At 40.1% G+C, this 13,018-nt stretch overlaps 1 protein-coding gene across 8 annotated transcripts in view; it reads right to left on the minus strand.

Moving 5' to 3' along the window:
• Hs6st2 (heparan sulfate 6-O-sulfotransferase 2) overlaps positions 1-13,018 on the minus strand; it is a 295,165-nt gene that overhangs the window by 39,604 nt on the left and 242,543 nt on the right. The gene's annotated exons all lie outside the window — the stretch shown is intronic.

Raw genomic sequence — 13,018 nt, forward strand, 5'->3', positions numbered from 1 at the left:
TGGAAACAATTACTAAATAAATCACAAGGAAGGGTCTGCTTAATCTCATCAGGTTAATAAACGAAGGCAAATTAATCACTTTGAGGTAAACAAAGAGGCATAATTGATTGGAGTCACCCTGATTACTTTATTCTATTTCCTTTATCAAACTATTTTACCATTATCTTCAATTCAGCTGCTTTGCCTTGAAATTAATACTTTACTTCATCTTCAAATTTCCATGGAAACCAACTCAACACCTTTCTACTTGATGTGTGGAATTCTTTATCCTAATTTCATCAGAATTTCTTTTCTGTTACTAAAATCTACATCAGCATATTCTTTTAGATATAGCGAAGGTAAAAGATGCCTGTCTTATTGTTCAAGGTATACAATAGAAGCTTCTTTATATTTTTAAATGAATTTACTTACTGTGTGTGTACACTCCATTGTATATGTACATGTGCTATAGTATATGCATAGAGGTCCCAGGACAACTTGTAGAAATGAGTTCTCTCCTTCTACTATACGAAACCCAAGGAATACATTTACTTCATTAGGCATGGTAGCAAGCGTTCTGGGCCATCTTATCAGCCCAGGACCCTTCTTGTTAAATTTGAAATTTATTATTTTTAGTGTGTGTGTGTGTGTGTGTGTGTGTGTGTGTGTGTGTGTGTGTGTGTGTGTGCTGGTGTGTGTCATGGTGTGCATATGGAATTTAGAGAACAACTTTTAGTTGTTTCTCCTTAAGCCAAAGGTTCCAGGATCAAACTGGGGTTGCTGGGTTTAGTCAGCAATTACTTTTACCTGCTGAGGCATCTCACTCAAGGGTCCAGGACCTTCTGTGGGTAGAGAATAGTGTCTAAGAGAATGTCAAAGAACTTTCTAGATTCTTATGAATCTTTAAAGCATTTGAAAATAAGTGTCACTGTGTGACAGTATTTATATGAAGGATGAGAGGGTGTTCTACAGTCACTGGCTTCAAATGGGCACCAGGGTGTGATTGGAATGAGAAATAATGAGGGGCGGTTGCAAAGGTAATAAAGATGTATATGTACAGACACACAAATCAGCAGTTTGAACTGAATGTTCACAAGGGCCAAAACCAGCCCCGTAAAATGGGAGCTATGCAGGTGGGCTCTGATTCTGTTGCTTGCTATGTGGTTCTGCAATAATCTGCGGAGATTCTAAACAGCAAAGTATTGGGGACACGACTTAACTGTGCTGTTCCAACTCAGTTGCATGGGCTACCTGCTAATGGGGACTGAGGAGCTATTAGGACTTCCTGTGAAAGAACGCCTTAGGCAGTTTAGGGGCGAATACCAGTCACTCTCTCTGTCTAGATCCAATGTCAGAAATTGGTTGCCACAATTCAAATCTGAACAAAAGATTCTGAGTCAGAAAGAACAATCAGAAGTATGTACGAAAATATCTTAAGGATACCTGTTACTTTGTATGGTAATAGTAGAAGGAAGGAAAGAAGGAGGGGAAGGCAGGAAGAAGGAGGGAGAGGAAAAGGAAGCAAGGTAGTTTCCACTCAGAAGCATTCAGAATTATTGTTTCGAAAAGTTGCAAGAACTCTTATGCAAAGGATGCAATACGCTTCCAGTTACTCTACAGAGGTAGAGGCTGGGGTTATAGCTCAGACGGTAAAATGCTTGCCTAGGACATGTGAATCTCTTGCTTGGATCCCCAGTGCCACAGCCGAACCCATGTGGTTGCATACATCTGTAATCCAGCACTTAAAAGGTGGAAGGGGGAGGATCAAAAGTTTAGGATGAGACTTCAAGTCTGATGTCAGGATGGGCTACAAGGGACCCTGACGCAAAAGGAGGGAAAGCACAAATAGATCCCAGTCATCTCACGTCTACATTCCTGGGCACTGGGACTCTTCCAATCCTTCACTCACACAGTAAGCAGTGTGAAGTTTGCTTGGAAGCACTCTAAAACCAGAGATCTTCCAAATCACACTGTGAATACTACAGGCTCAGATTGTGTGCCCAGAAGTGGTGTGTCTCTGTACTTTTGAATAAAATAACACCCATTCTCACTGTTAAATCCCCACCTCTGTGACAGCCATCAGGGGAAAATGGCAGCCTGCAATGGCAGCTTCATTGTTAACTGCTTCTATGGAGGTGAGTTATCCTGGGGCAGCAGCCTTTTAATGATGGAAATGATCCCGACACCATCCCCCAAAACCTACAGTCAGATCCCAGAAGTGCAAATCTGAGGGGAATGGAAACACAAACATTCTGAAGAATAAATCACACAGGGAAAGTATGGCACCAAGGCCAGAGGTGAAAGTACTCAAATGTCTCCAAATGTGTATTTTGTGCAAATAACAGATGGGTTCCCAGTGGGAAATGTTTCAGAAAGGGGAATGGGCAAGAGGAACTTCTGGCAGGCTTGGATCCTAGGAGGGCAATTTTGTAGCTATCCTAAGGAGAGTTGTAAAGAAAGGTCAGCCAAATATTGGCAAAAAGAAGCCATCCTTCCTTCTCTCTGAGATCTAGGCTGGGTAGATAAACCTGGACAAGATGCCGTAAATCTCAAGCCTTGAAACACAAAGAATGAAAGCAATAATTCTGAGGACCTTGAATTTTCCCACAGTGCCTCATAAGCAATAAAGAGAAAATACTACTGCAGCAGACTACTGGAAGCCTCAAAGGTCTGGAAAGACACAGGTCAAAGGTCCCAGAATTAAGATGCTGCCGAGAATCCTGGTCCCTGAAACGGCCAGAACAATCCCAGGAACTTACAGGGATGGCTGCTTGCTTCTAAGCTATACGGATGATAATTTGTGGCATAAGAGAACTGGGAGGAGCGGAGCTGAATTTGACCTAGTTCCTAACCTATGCATCTGAAACAGACATGCTCAGTAATCACTTGCTTGATCCGCCTGTTTCTACCCTGCTTGTCAGCCCTCTCCACTTTCATCTCCTCAAATTGTAATCTTGAGAGCTGCAGTTGAGACCCCAGAAGGTCAGGGTCCAGCCTTTTTGAGCCCCACCTGAGTCATATCCTCTTCAGAGATAAGATTCTGGCTTGCCTCAGGGCCCCATCAAAGGCTTGTGAAACCAATTCCAGGTGAGTTTCTGATAAGAAAAGTTAATGCAGGCCAGCTCTCCTCTGTCTGCCTGGTGGGCTGTCCTCACTAACAACTAATATCGATGCGGCTTTTTCTCTCTTCAGGTTCCATCCATGCTCCAAAGGCCACGAGGGAGTGAAAAAAACTGTGTGCATATTCCATCTAAGTAGAAAAATGGACCCAAGTCTGCAGCACTCTCAAAGGGTTCCTGGCGGGAGAATTTGATATCCATTGTTTGAAACTAAAATGGCAACCAGACCCATCCTTGCTGGCTGGCTGTTTGTTTCGTTTGTTTTACGGTTGCCAGAGGAATAATTATGAGCAAGGAACTTAGTGGTTGAAAACACACTCCACTTTTTTTCTTTTTACTGTTACTTGGGACTGAAGCTAAGACCCTGATACATGCAGGTCACACCCTCTCCCAAACTACATGCCCCAGTGACTTGGCCCATTCTTTGACGGACATGCAGAAATCTGTATTGCTCATAGTGTATCATAAGCTCTTTTTGGAAACAGCCCCAGGTCTGAGAAAAACAGTTTGCTTCTGGAGTTATTGACATTGTAAAAATGAGTTTCCAGAGTCCTAAGAAACTGAAATTGCATTTCAGGAGGTAGGCATGGTCGTTTGTAGACTACTGTCACCACATCATTTTTGAGCAGTGAGCATTTGGTTCCGTTCTGCTTGTATTTTGTTGTTTTTACTTTTAAGTCAGTGAGTACTTGTTATGGTTTAAACTTTCTTTGTGATAGGAAAGTTTGTCTTCAAATTAACAATATTGGTAGGTGTGAAGCATTTAACCAGGACATTTGGATCATAGGGCCAGAGCTGTTATGAATGGATTATTTAATTACAAGAGTAGGTTATTTCCTAGGGAGTCTAACTCATACGTCTGCTCACTTCAGCCCATACCTGCTTGCTGCTCTCACATGTCCTTCCCTCCTCTACCATGCTGTGGAGCAGCAGGAGGACTTCAAATATGACTGAATGACCCCTCCTAATAACCTCTCTGAGAAAACTTGAACAGGAGTGGATTTGGTTGTCATTTTGGTTTCGGACAATGGGCATCAATCTGTCCCATTTCGCTCTTCAATGCCTTTACAACCGTGATAAACAAACTGGCTTTTCCTATAACTATTCCACACTCATGAATTTGGTTAACGCAATGGAAAAGAGGGGAAGCAAGCTCAGAAAAAAATCTTGAATGAATAAATGAGAAATGCCCTACATTTGGGCTCAGAGGGAAAGATTATCATCAAAGATTAAAATGTCTGGCATCAATGTTAGAAAAAGAAGTGATAACATACACTTCACATGTTTTTCAGTGCCTCTCAAAGAGTCCGGGAGAACCAGAGTCTGCTTACTGCATACTGCAAAGACAGGTGAGTTTTGAAAAAAAATTTTTTTAAGTTAAAGAACAATTTATTTGCTGAGAGATTAAAATAACTGTAACTCTGGGCAGTGCAAAATGCACTACCAAACCCATTACAACAAACTGGTGTTAATGCACAATGTTTAAGCAATGCTACATGATTTCTTTTGGCAAAGTGCCGTGTTTTTCATTCTGTATAAAACTGACCATCTGTGGCCCAATCAGTATAAAAATTATTAAAAAAGAAAAACAATTAGATAGTGGCTTAAGAAAAGAAGCTGCCATTTATGCATAGGTTGATGTACCATATATAATCTCACTGAAGTGTCCCTTTTAAGTTTCATGTTGATGAGAGAAAAATATTGTGCCCATAAATACATTAAGAAGGCACATACTACAACCTACAATATTTTACAGAATCCATACCTCATATCTTACCTTCAGAACGTAAATATGTTCACAATTTTACTAGAGAAAAAATAAAGCCACTTCTTAAAAATAACACACACACAATTACTGACTAATGTTCAAAACTTCTGGAGGAAAACAAAACCACACACACACACACACACACACACACACACACACACACACACACACACACGAGACAGTGTTGTCTACTTTGTCATAGGCCAGTATTCTCTTGAAATGTGACACTAATTCAAGTGGCTTAGGTGCAGAGAGATCCCAAGAATAGATGCAGAAAGGCAGGAATAGATGGTGAAAGACACAAAGTGTCTTTTTTCCACTGGCAACATTACCCTTTTTGTTGAAAAAATATTAAAAGCAAACATGCCCGAATGACGGGAGAGTACCGCTTAATAATACTACTAAGCCTATTGCAAACATATAGCTTTGTAATGACTTCCAATGCACATTCTTATAAGTGATAATAGGGGTGTTGAGGGCTTGTTCCAAGTCTCTCTTGGGGGAAGGGGTATTTCCCCTTCTGGCATCAAGTGTTAGGAAAAGAAATGATGACATACACTTTGCATGTTTTTCCATGCCTCACAAAAATAATCTAGGCTCCAGGAATCTCCCAGGATTGGGAAATGCACTTAAAACAGCCACTAGCATGGGTACAAACTCTTCCAGTGTGCTTCCCAAACAGATGTTTGACTCTCCTCAACAATCCAGATGCCAAGTGGAAATCCTTGGGGATGCTTTTAAATCCCATCTGCCTCCTGGCGAGGGCCTGCCTTTCTCTTCTCCAAGATGCTTCCATTTTTGAAGTAGGTTGCCCTTGTTCTGTTACTGAGTAAGGAAGCTCTTCAAATATTGACTCCTTTAATGAAAGCTGATGAAGCATCTGTATTTCATTTTCCTGCCTTGTCGTGTGTCCTGCGTAGTTTCTTTTCTCTTTGTGTCTGAATTTGAGTCCGTGGTCCTTTTAGTCTCTTTTCTTCATCACACAGAAGGTCAGTTCTCTAAGATGCACTTTATTTTGCTTCTCTCCATTTGGTTTCCCTTGACTTAACCATGGATAGCAACTGAGGCTTTGCAGAAGAGAAGACAAAGACTCGTTTTCCTTGCTATGTCTCACAGTATAAGTATAGTCTCTCAGGAACAAGTCCTAAGCTCAAAGCAGTTGTACAGGAATCCTGAGTTCTAATCCTGGCTGCCAGTGAGACATCTAAGTTCTTGCTGCCTTAGGACTGTTAATCAGGTTAATCAGGTAAACCATTGGTTAATCAGGTAAACCATTCACAGAGAAGCTCACAGCTGCTCTGTGATTGCACAGCTTCCAGAAAAATCAGACTGGGCATATACATTATCTTGCCCTCCCCTCTTCCTTTAACTTCCTACTCTAGCAGTTCACCACAGGACACCAGGGGCTGCAGCAAGATGTCCATTGCTGGTGTTTGGCTCTCTTCACCTATTGGCACATGCTGGGTGGAGTTTTGTTTTGTTCTGTTTTGCCAAGGGAGTGGTAGTCACATCCCTTAATGTCTCACTGGGTCAGAGGAAAATGTGTATCAGCTTTTAAATTTTATCGTGGTTTCATTTAAGCTGGCTGATCCCTTCCATATTGTGAAAGAGCATGGACCTTGCTTTCAGAGTATCAGAGGCCAGTGGACATTTACATAAGAGTTATAAGTGCTATTGTACTATTGCTGTATTCACATCAAGCTGTGGTGTTTCTTCATTAGGTGGGATATTGAACAGAAAATCATAGTTCTGAGATTACATGGCTTTGGGCAATTGAGATCTGAAATTTGAAAGGTGCTTGGACTGGCATGGCCATTAGAAAGGTGGAAAGAACGAAACCATGCTCAGAATAGCAAAAGAAATCATAACAGAACTTGAAGATGGACCACATTGGAGGAATGAAAATAAACTCTAAATAACATCTGCAGAGAATGTTCAGAAACCAGATGACGTGGAAATAAATCTGCTCTCCTAGTGAAAGAAATTAGTTAGGAGGAAGTATAGGTTATAAAAGATGTGAAGGATTTGGCTTGGCACATGTCAGACTGTGTTATGGATGGACAATTTCTGGCAGAGATGGCACTGGAATTACAGAAGAAAGGCAGAGTAAGAAGCCAATCACAGCTCTAAAGGGGTGACCTAGACCACCAGATAAGCAGTGAGATCCAATGGGACTGAGATCCTTACCGTTAAGAAGCAAGTATTTCAGGTGGCAATCCTTTGCCAGAATGTTCAGTTCCCTCTTAGGTTGTGGGTATTACAAGGCTTTGCAAAGATCTGTAGGCCAGAAATCCAAGTAAAAGCGGCCATGGTAGTTGATTTTGAGTTGATTGAGGTCAATGTTAAGGTTAATGAGGGAAAGTTGTACACCTCAGTAGCTTTCTTCATTATGTCTCTTTTGCTAGCTTGTCCCCATTCCCTAGTTGGGATAGATAGCTTACAGTTGACAAAGTAAGCTAGGTACAGAGTAGGTAGAAACAACTTTGGAAGTCCTGAGTAGAAACCCGTTACACAGCCCCTCCCATAGTTCTGCCGTCTGAGTGAGTGCAGGAAGGACCCTGGCTGATAAACAAAATTAACCATTTAACATGAGCTTCATTTCCAGTTCATATCTTTTGCTTTGTCTATGATTCTCAAGGACTAACCAAATATTAGAGGCTAAACTAAGATCTATGTGACTTTCCTCTGTGCTTCTGTTTTCCTTTTCTACCTTGCTTCTGTATTTTGGCTTATTAAATACACCCTAAGGTACCACCCTGGGTGGTTGAGGGATACTATCCTTCAATAATAAAACCACACTTGCACATGGGGACAAGCTCCCTGGGAGCAAATCAAGGACATGAGAGTTTATAATTCTAACGTATTCTCGGCAAATTCTAATGTTGTCTGCCCATGATCTGCATCTTGAGAACCACTGCTACAAAGGACAACTGTGGAAGTAGAAATCAAAAGAAAAATCAGCGACATTCACTGTCCCTGATTTCCAGACAATACAACCAGAACCCGTTCCATGAAGGGCAGGAGATAGAAGACAAAAAGGGCTTCCTACAGCATCTCTGAAGAAACTCCTCTTTCCTGAGGAAGTGGCAATTACTGCAAACACCACAGAGTGGAGCTCAATAACAGGTGAAACGAGAATTGGATCTGACAAGCATTAATTGAGCCTGCAGTTCTATTTACTGAAAACGATCTGGCACAATTAAAAATTCACAACTAGAGCCTTGTTTGTGAACGTTCTATATTAGGGAGTTCCCAGAGTGGGCCAGAGTCTCAGTGAACTTTTTAGGAAAAGCTGAAGCAGCCAAACAGTACGACAGAAATTAACACCAGAAGAAAAAAGAGAAGTCTGCCTATTTACTTGTAGAGTTTTGATTTTATATAGCAGAATAAGATAAACCAAAAGCCTTTGTGTAGGGAGGGGGACACCGTTATTGGGTTATGATTGATTATTTTTACTTTCTAATAAATATAATCTTACAATGATGTTTTTCAGAACCGTGTTCAAATGTGTTCATGAAAGCTCATAATATTTGGTTCATAGTAAGTTTTCGATACTGGATTGCTGGCAAATATATCTAAAGAATTGGCTGCTGGCAAGCATTTGTTGAACTGAACTGGCTGACTGACACACATTACATTAGAAGTTTGTTACTAGAGCTGCATGTCTTTTTTTATTGTTCAAATGACTTATGTCAGATCACACTGCATGCCTAAAAGAGTGATAGTCAACTGCAGTACCATTTCCTGAGCCCTGGTGCTCACATATAGGAAACTCAAATGCCATAAAAATCAGAGTGTGTCAGCAAGTTCAGAGAGCAACATTGCCCAACTGGAGGCAACCCTGGGTTTGTGGGGGGGGGGGGGAATCTGGGCTCTGGAATCAGGCAGAACTTGGATCATATTCTATTTTTGTATTCCCTGGAGAATTTGGACATCAACAAGACATATTTGTTTAGATCTAACTCTGATCTCTTGACAATGGGAAGTCAGACACTAATCTTTTTAGCTAATGCTGGCATTAAAAGCCAATATTTGAAGTGCAAGTATCTACTTCTTGCCATGGTAATTGGTATCTTAAGGGCCAAATAAATGCATCCAAGACTAAAAGGAGCATATAGAACCTTAGAAATCCAGTGGAATAACCACTTCAGACTGAAAATGTTTTCTGGGATAGGAATAAAAGAAATTCCTGGGCTGGAGAAATGGCTCAGCGGTTAAGAGCACTGACTGCTCTTCCAGAGGTCCTGAGTTCAATTCCCAGCAGCCACATGGTGGTTTACAAACATTTGTAATGGGATCTGATGCCCTCTTCTGGTGTGTCTGAAGACAGCTACAGTGTACTCACATACATTAAATAAATAATATTTTAAAAAAGAAAGTTTCTATAAATCATGCTCCCATTTTAATAGGTCTTTCTCTTATGTTGCAGTTAGGAATAGCTCATATACAATTAAAAACCAGCCAATTTATGAAAGCAACACATGTCGTTCTATTAATTTCTTAATCACTGTTAAATACTAGGTCTATAAAATTTATAACAATAGATGTCTCTTCTAGTCAAAGCCAAAGCACTTAGCTGAACTAAAGGTTAAAACTCTATTCACTACAATCTACCCTCAGACAAGAAAAAGGCTCATAGAAATATGAAACTTGGAAGAATCTTTAGAGACAGGAAAGTAGAGCCCAGAGAGATGGGATGAATCCAAGAGAAGTATTTAAGGATAAAACATGAACTTAATGATAGAATTTGGCTGGCACATGAAAAATAGGCCCATAATCTCCATGAAGTGCAAAGCAAGGCAGGGTGGCTTGGAACCAAGGATGATGTAACACAAATTAACTGTGGCTCCATCTGCCAGGATAATGAGGGTGGGTGGATTTGTGCATGGGAATAGGAATATGTATACCGAAGGAGATAACATAGCCAGTTTTGTTGAACTTTTGCATGCCCATGGGACCACTGAGTGAAATGTTGATTTGGCGATTGGATATACGAATACAGAATTTAGCAAGACAGAGATCTCAGTGGAAGGCTGGTCTTCACAAATCTGGGAATTTACAATTGTTCAAAGCCACCTAGAATAAGAGACTACACACAGGGAATATATGGAGTGCACTGAGTGAGGAAGGAATTGCCAAGGAAGATGATTAAGGACAGGCTAGACATGAGGTTGTGTGCTTATGAAAGCCAAAGAGGGAACCGAATCTGAGAGCAGTATTCCAATCATAAAAGACTCACTTGCTGATTATGTGACTATTTTATGTCCAAGGATTCCAACTGCTGTATGTTACTCTTTCCTAGTTGACTTGTCTGATCAGTTGTGCTACCTCATTAGTCATTCTGTCCTTTATCACACCAAGAGCACTTGATACTGAAGAACATTGATCACATCCAACCTGCTCTTATCAATTCCTGCCAAGGATGGCCTGCAGTATAGTGAAGGAAGAATATCATACACCAGCCAAATTCATAATTATATGCTTTTAATGTGTTTTTTTTCAGTCTGGCCTTATTTATCACAATGAAGGTCAATAAAACAAGAAACTGTCATAGAATAAACAAAAGATAATAAGGCTAATGTGAATATAGTTATAACTTTCCTAAAAAAACTAGACTTTTGACTATTATCCTTGTTTATTATGTTTTTCTAATATGTGCAAAATAAAAAGTAAGACTAGCTGCCCTCATCTTGGCTTCAGAACTCTAAAACAAATCTTGACTCTGGTAGACTCTGGATTCAAATCCACTTGATGCCACTACCCACTTGTCATATCACTTGGGAAGGCCTTGGGACCTCTTTGTAATATTGCTTCATGCCTTTGAAAATAGTAGTTGTATATTTCTCACCAGTCACTAGACAATCAATTTCTTATTTAAATACTACTGTAAAACTCAACAAACCAGTTCTCCACCAATTGATAGCAAGAACTTTAATAAAATGTTCACCAGGCTGGAGTGATGACTCAGTGGTTAAGAGCACTGACTGCTCTTCCAGAGGTCCTGAGTTCAATTCCCAGCAACCATATATGGTGGCTCACGACCATCTGTAATGAGATCTGATGCCCTCTTCTGGTGTGCCTGAAGAGAGCTACAGTGTACTTATAATAAACAAACAAATCTTTTTAAAAAAGTGTTTATCATCAGGGGGAGCACCTCTTGGCTTAGTGGGAATGCAGGTACAGAGGGGTAAGACATGAAAGGCAAAGGGCAGCTTTCTACTGAGAAAATCTACAAAACAAAGGGAAGGGAAGAACAAAAAATGGTCCTCCCAATGAATGTCCTCATGGCTAGCTCAAGTGCTCCTGGCAGATGCAAGTATGAGAAGAATAGGCTCTCTTTCTGGCAGTCCTCAAGGTTAAGAAAATGGCTGTCATCACTGTTAGTGAGATTATCCATGAAGGGATGCCATAAAATATCAAGTCATCTCTAGACTCCCTTTCAACAGAAAAATAAGAACTTGAACACCTCTCAGATAAGTTTGAAAGAATTCTGTATGTGAAATAGGCAGATAACAAGCTGGGAAGAATGCAACTTTCACTGGGGCTCAAGAATCTCTGTCAATCATCAGGTCCCAGGAAATAGATAAATCTTCCAGATGGCTCTCCAATAGGAGGGCCCTGGAGGCAGAACAGAGGATCTTAGCTAGAAAAAGCAGTGTTGGCATGTAAAGGGAGACAAGATGGCACTTAATTCAGAGAAACCCAGACTTGGGAGCAAAGTATCCAACCAGCTGCTTGAAATGAATACAAACCATTTTTTGTGGCTTGGGGATATGCAAAATGGGCTTTTCAAATCGATTGTATAGATAGGGAGATACCTCAATGGGTTAAGGTACTTGTTCTCAAGCCTGACACAACCCGAGTTCTATCCCCAGGAGCCACATGGTAGAAAAGAGAGAATTGACTTCCAGCAAGATGTCTTCTGAAGTCCATATGGATGTTGTGTTAAGCGCATACATATACATGCACATAAATAAATAAATAAATAAATAAATAAATAAATAAATAAATAAATAAGTGCAATTCATAAAAAGGGTTTAGAGGTCACAGATGTCACAGTGTAGCACAATTGTCTAATGTCTACAAGACCCTATCAGTTCTCTTACAATTATATATTCTGTGGCCTCTTCCAATGCCAATTATCTTTTCTTTCTATTTTCCATAATACTTTATTAAAGTTACCATTCATGTAATCAGCTTATCTAGGGCTGTGGAAGAACACTTTAGTGTTAATATTCTAGAGACCAAGAGACACTAAGGGGAAATAAAACCCTAGAGGAAGGGAATAAACATCTTATACACAGAAAGCTCTGCAGTTAGATCTTTTCTAAAACTTTTCCCTTTAGAAGTGATTGCTTTGCTCATTCTTGATTGGTAGGAGTTTTGTTTCAGTTAAGAAGATGCTTTCTTTACTGCATGTTTGCCAAGATGTCAAAAGTCAAGTCAGACTTAGTGAAGGCACATTGTTCCAACACACATAATTCCAAAGTAAAGCTATCAGTGGTCTATGGAAGACCACACACTATGGGGTACACATGGTTTGCAGACCTGGGTGTTAACCCATCTGAATTTTGCTTCTGGATAAAATACAGATGCTTTGTTTCTTGAGTCAATATGGCGCCTGTAATCAGAGTCCAATTTCAATTTTGTGAAGTAATGATGACAAACTGAAAGTCAAAGGGGATACTGTGTAAAATGAATTTAGAATCAGTCAGTGATACAGCTCAGTAATATGAATGCAGAAACATTCTGGTTATGTAGAAATTTTCTTATGCACACTGCTTCATGATCCTTTCATTTTTACTGATATTTACGGAGAAAGAAAGAACAATTAAAGATGAACATTACCTATATTGTCAAATATTTGGCTGACAGAGCCTAGTTTATATCAAGAACAATAGGCCCAAGCTAGTAGCATGGGGCAGAGAAAAATACAAGCTTGTATTGTATGCTTTCAGACTAGAGCAGAGCAGTAATTTGTCATTTCTAACATGCCACTTATCTTCAAATTGAGGGACTCTCCCTGGAAGTAGCATTATAAGATGGAAAAAACAAAATCAACAAAAGGCTTTAAAAGTAAGAAATCCACAAAACCTTGGTCTACTTGGATTAAAAACATTGCATGCTGGAGTAGCTGTGAGTATCCTGGCAA

Source organism: Rattus norvegicus, chromosome X (genome assembly GCF_036323735.1).
Source record: "Rattus norvegicus strain BN/NHsdMcwi chromosome X, GRCr8, whole genome shotgun sequence".
Taxonomy (NCBI): domain Eukaryota; kingdom Metazoa; phylum Chordata; class Mammalia; order Rodentia; family Muridae; genus Rattus; species Rattus norvegicus.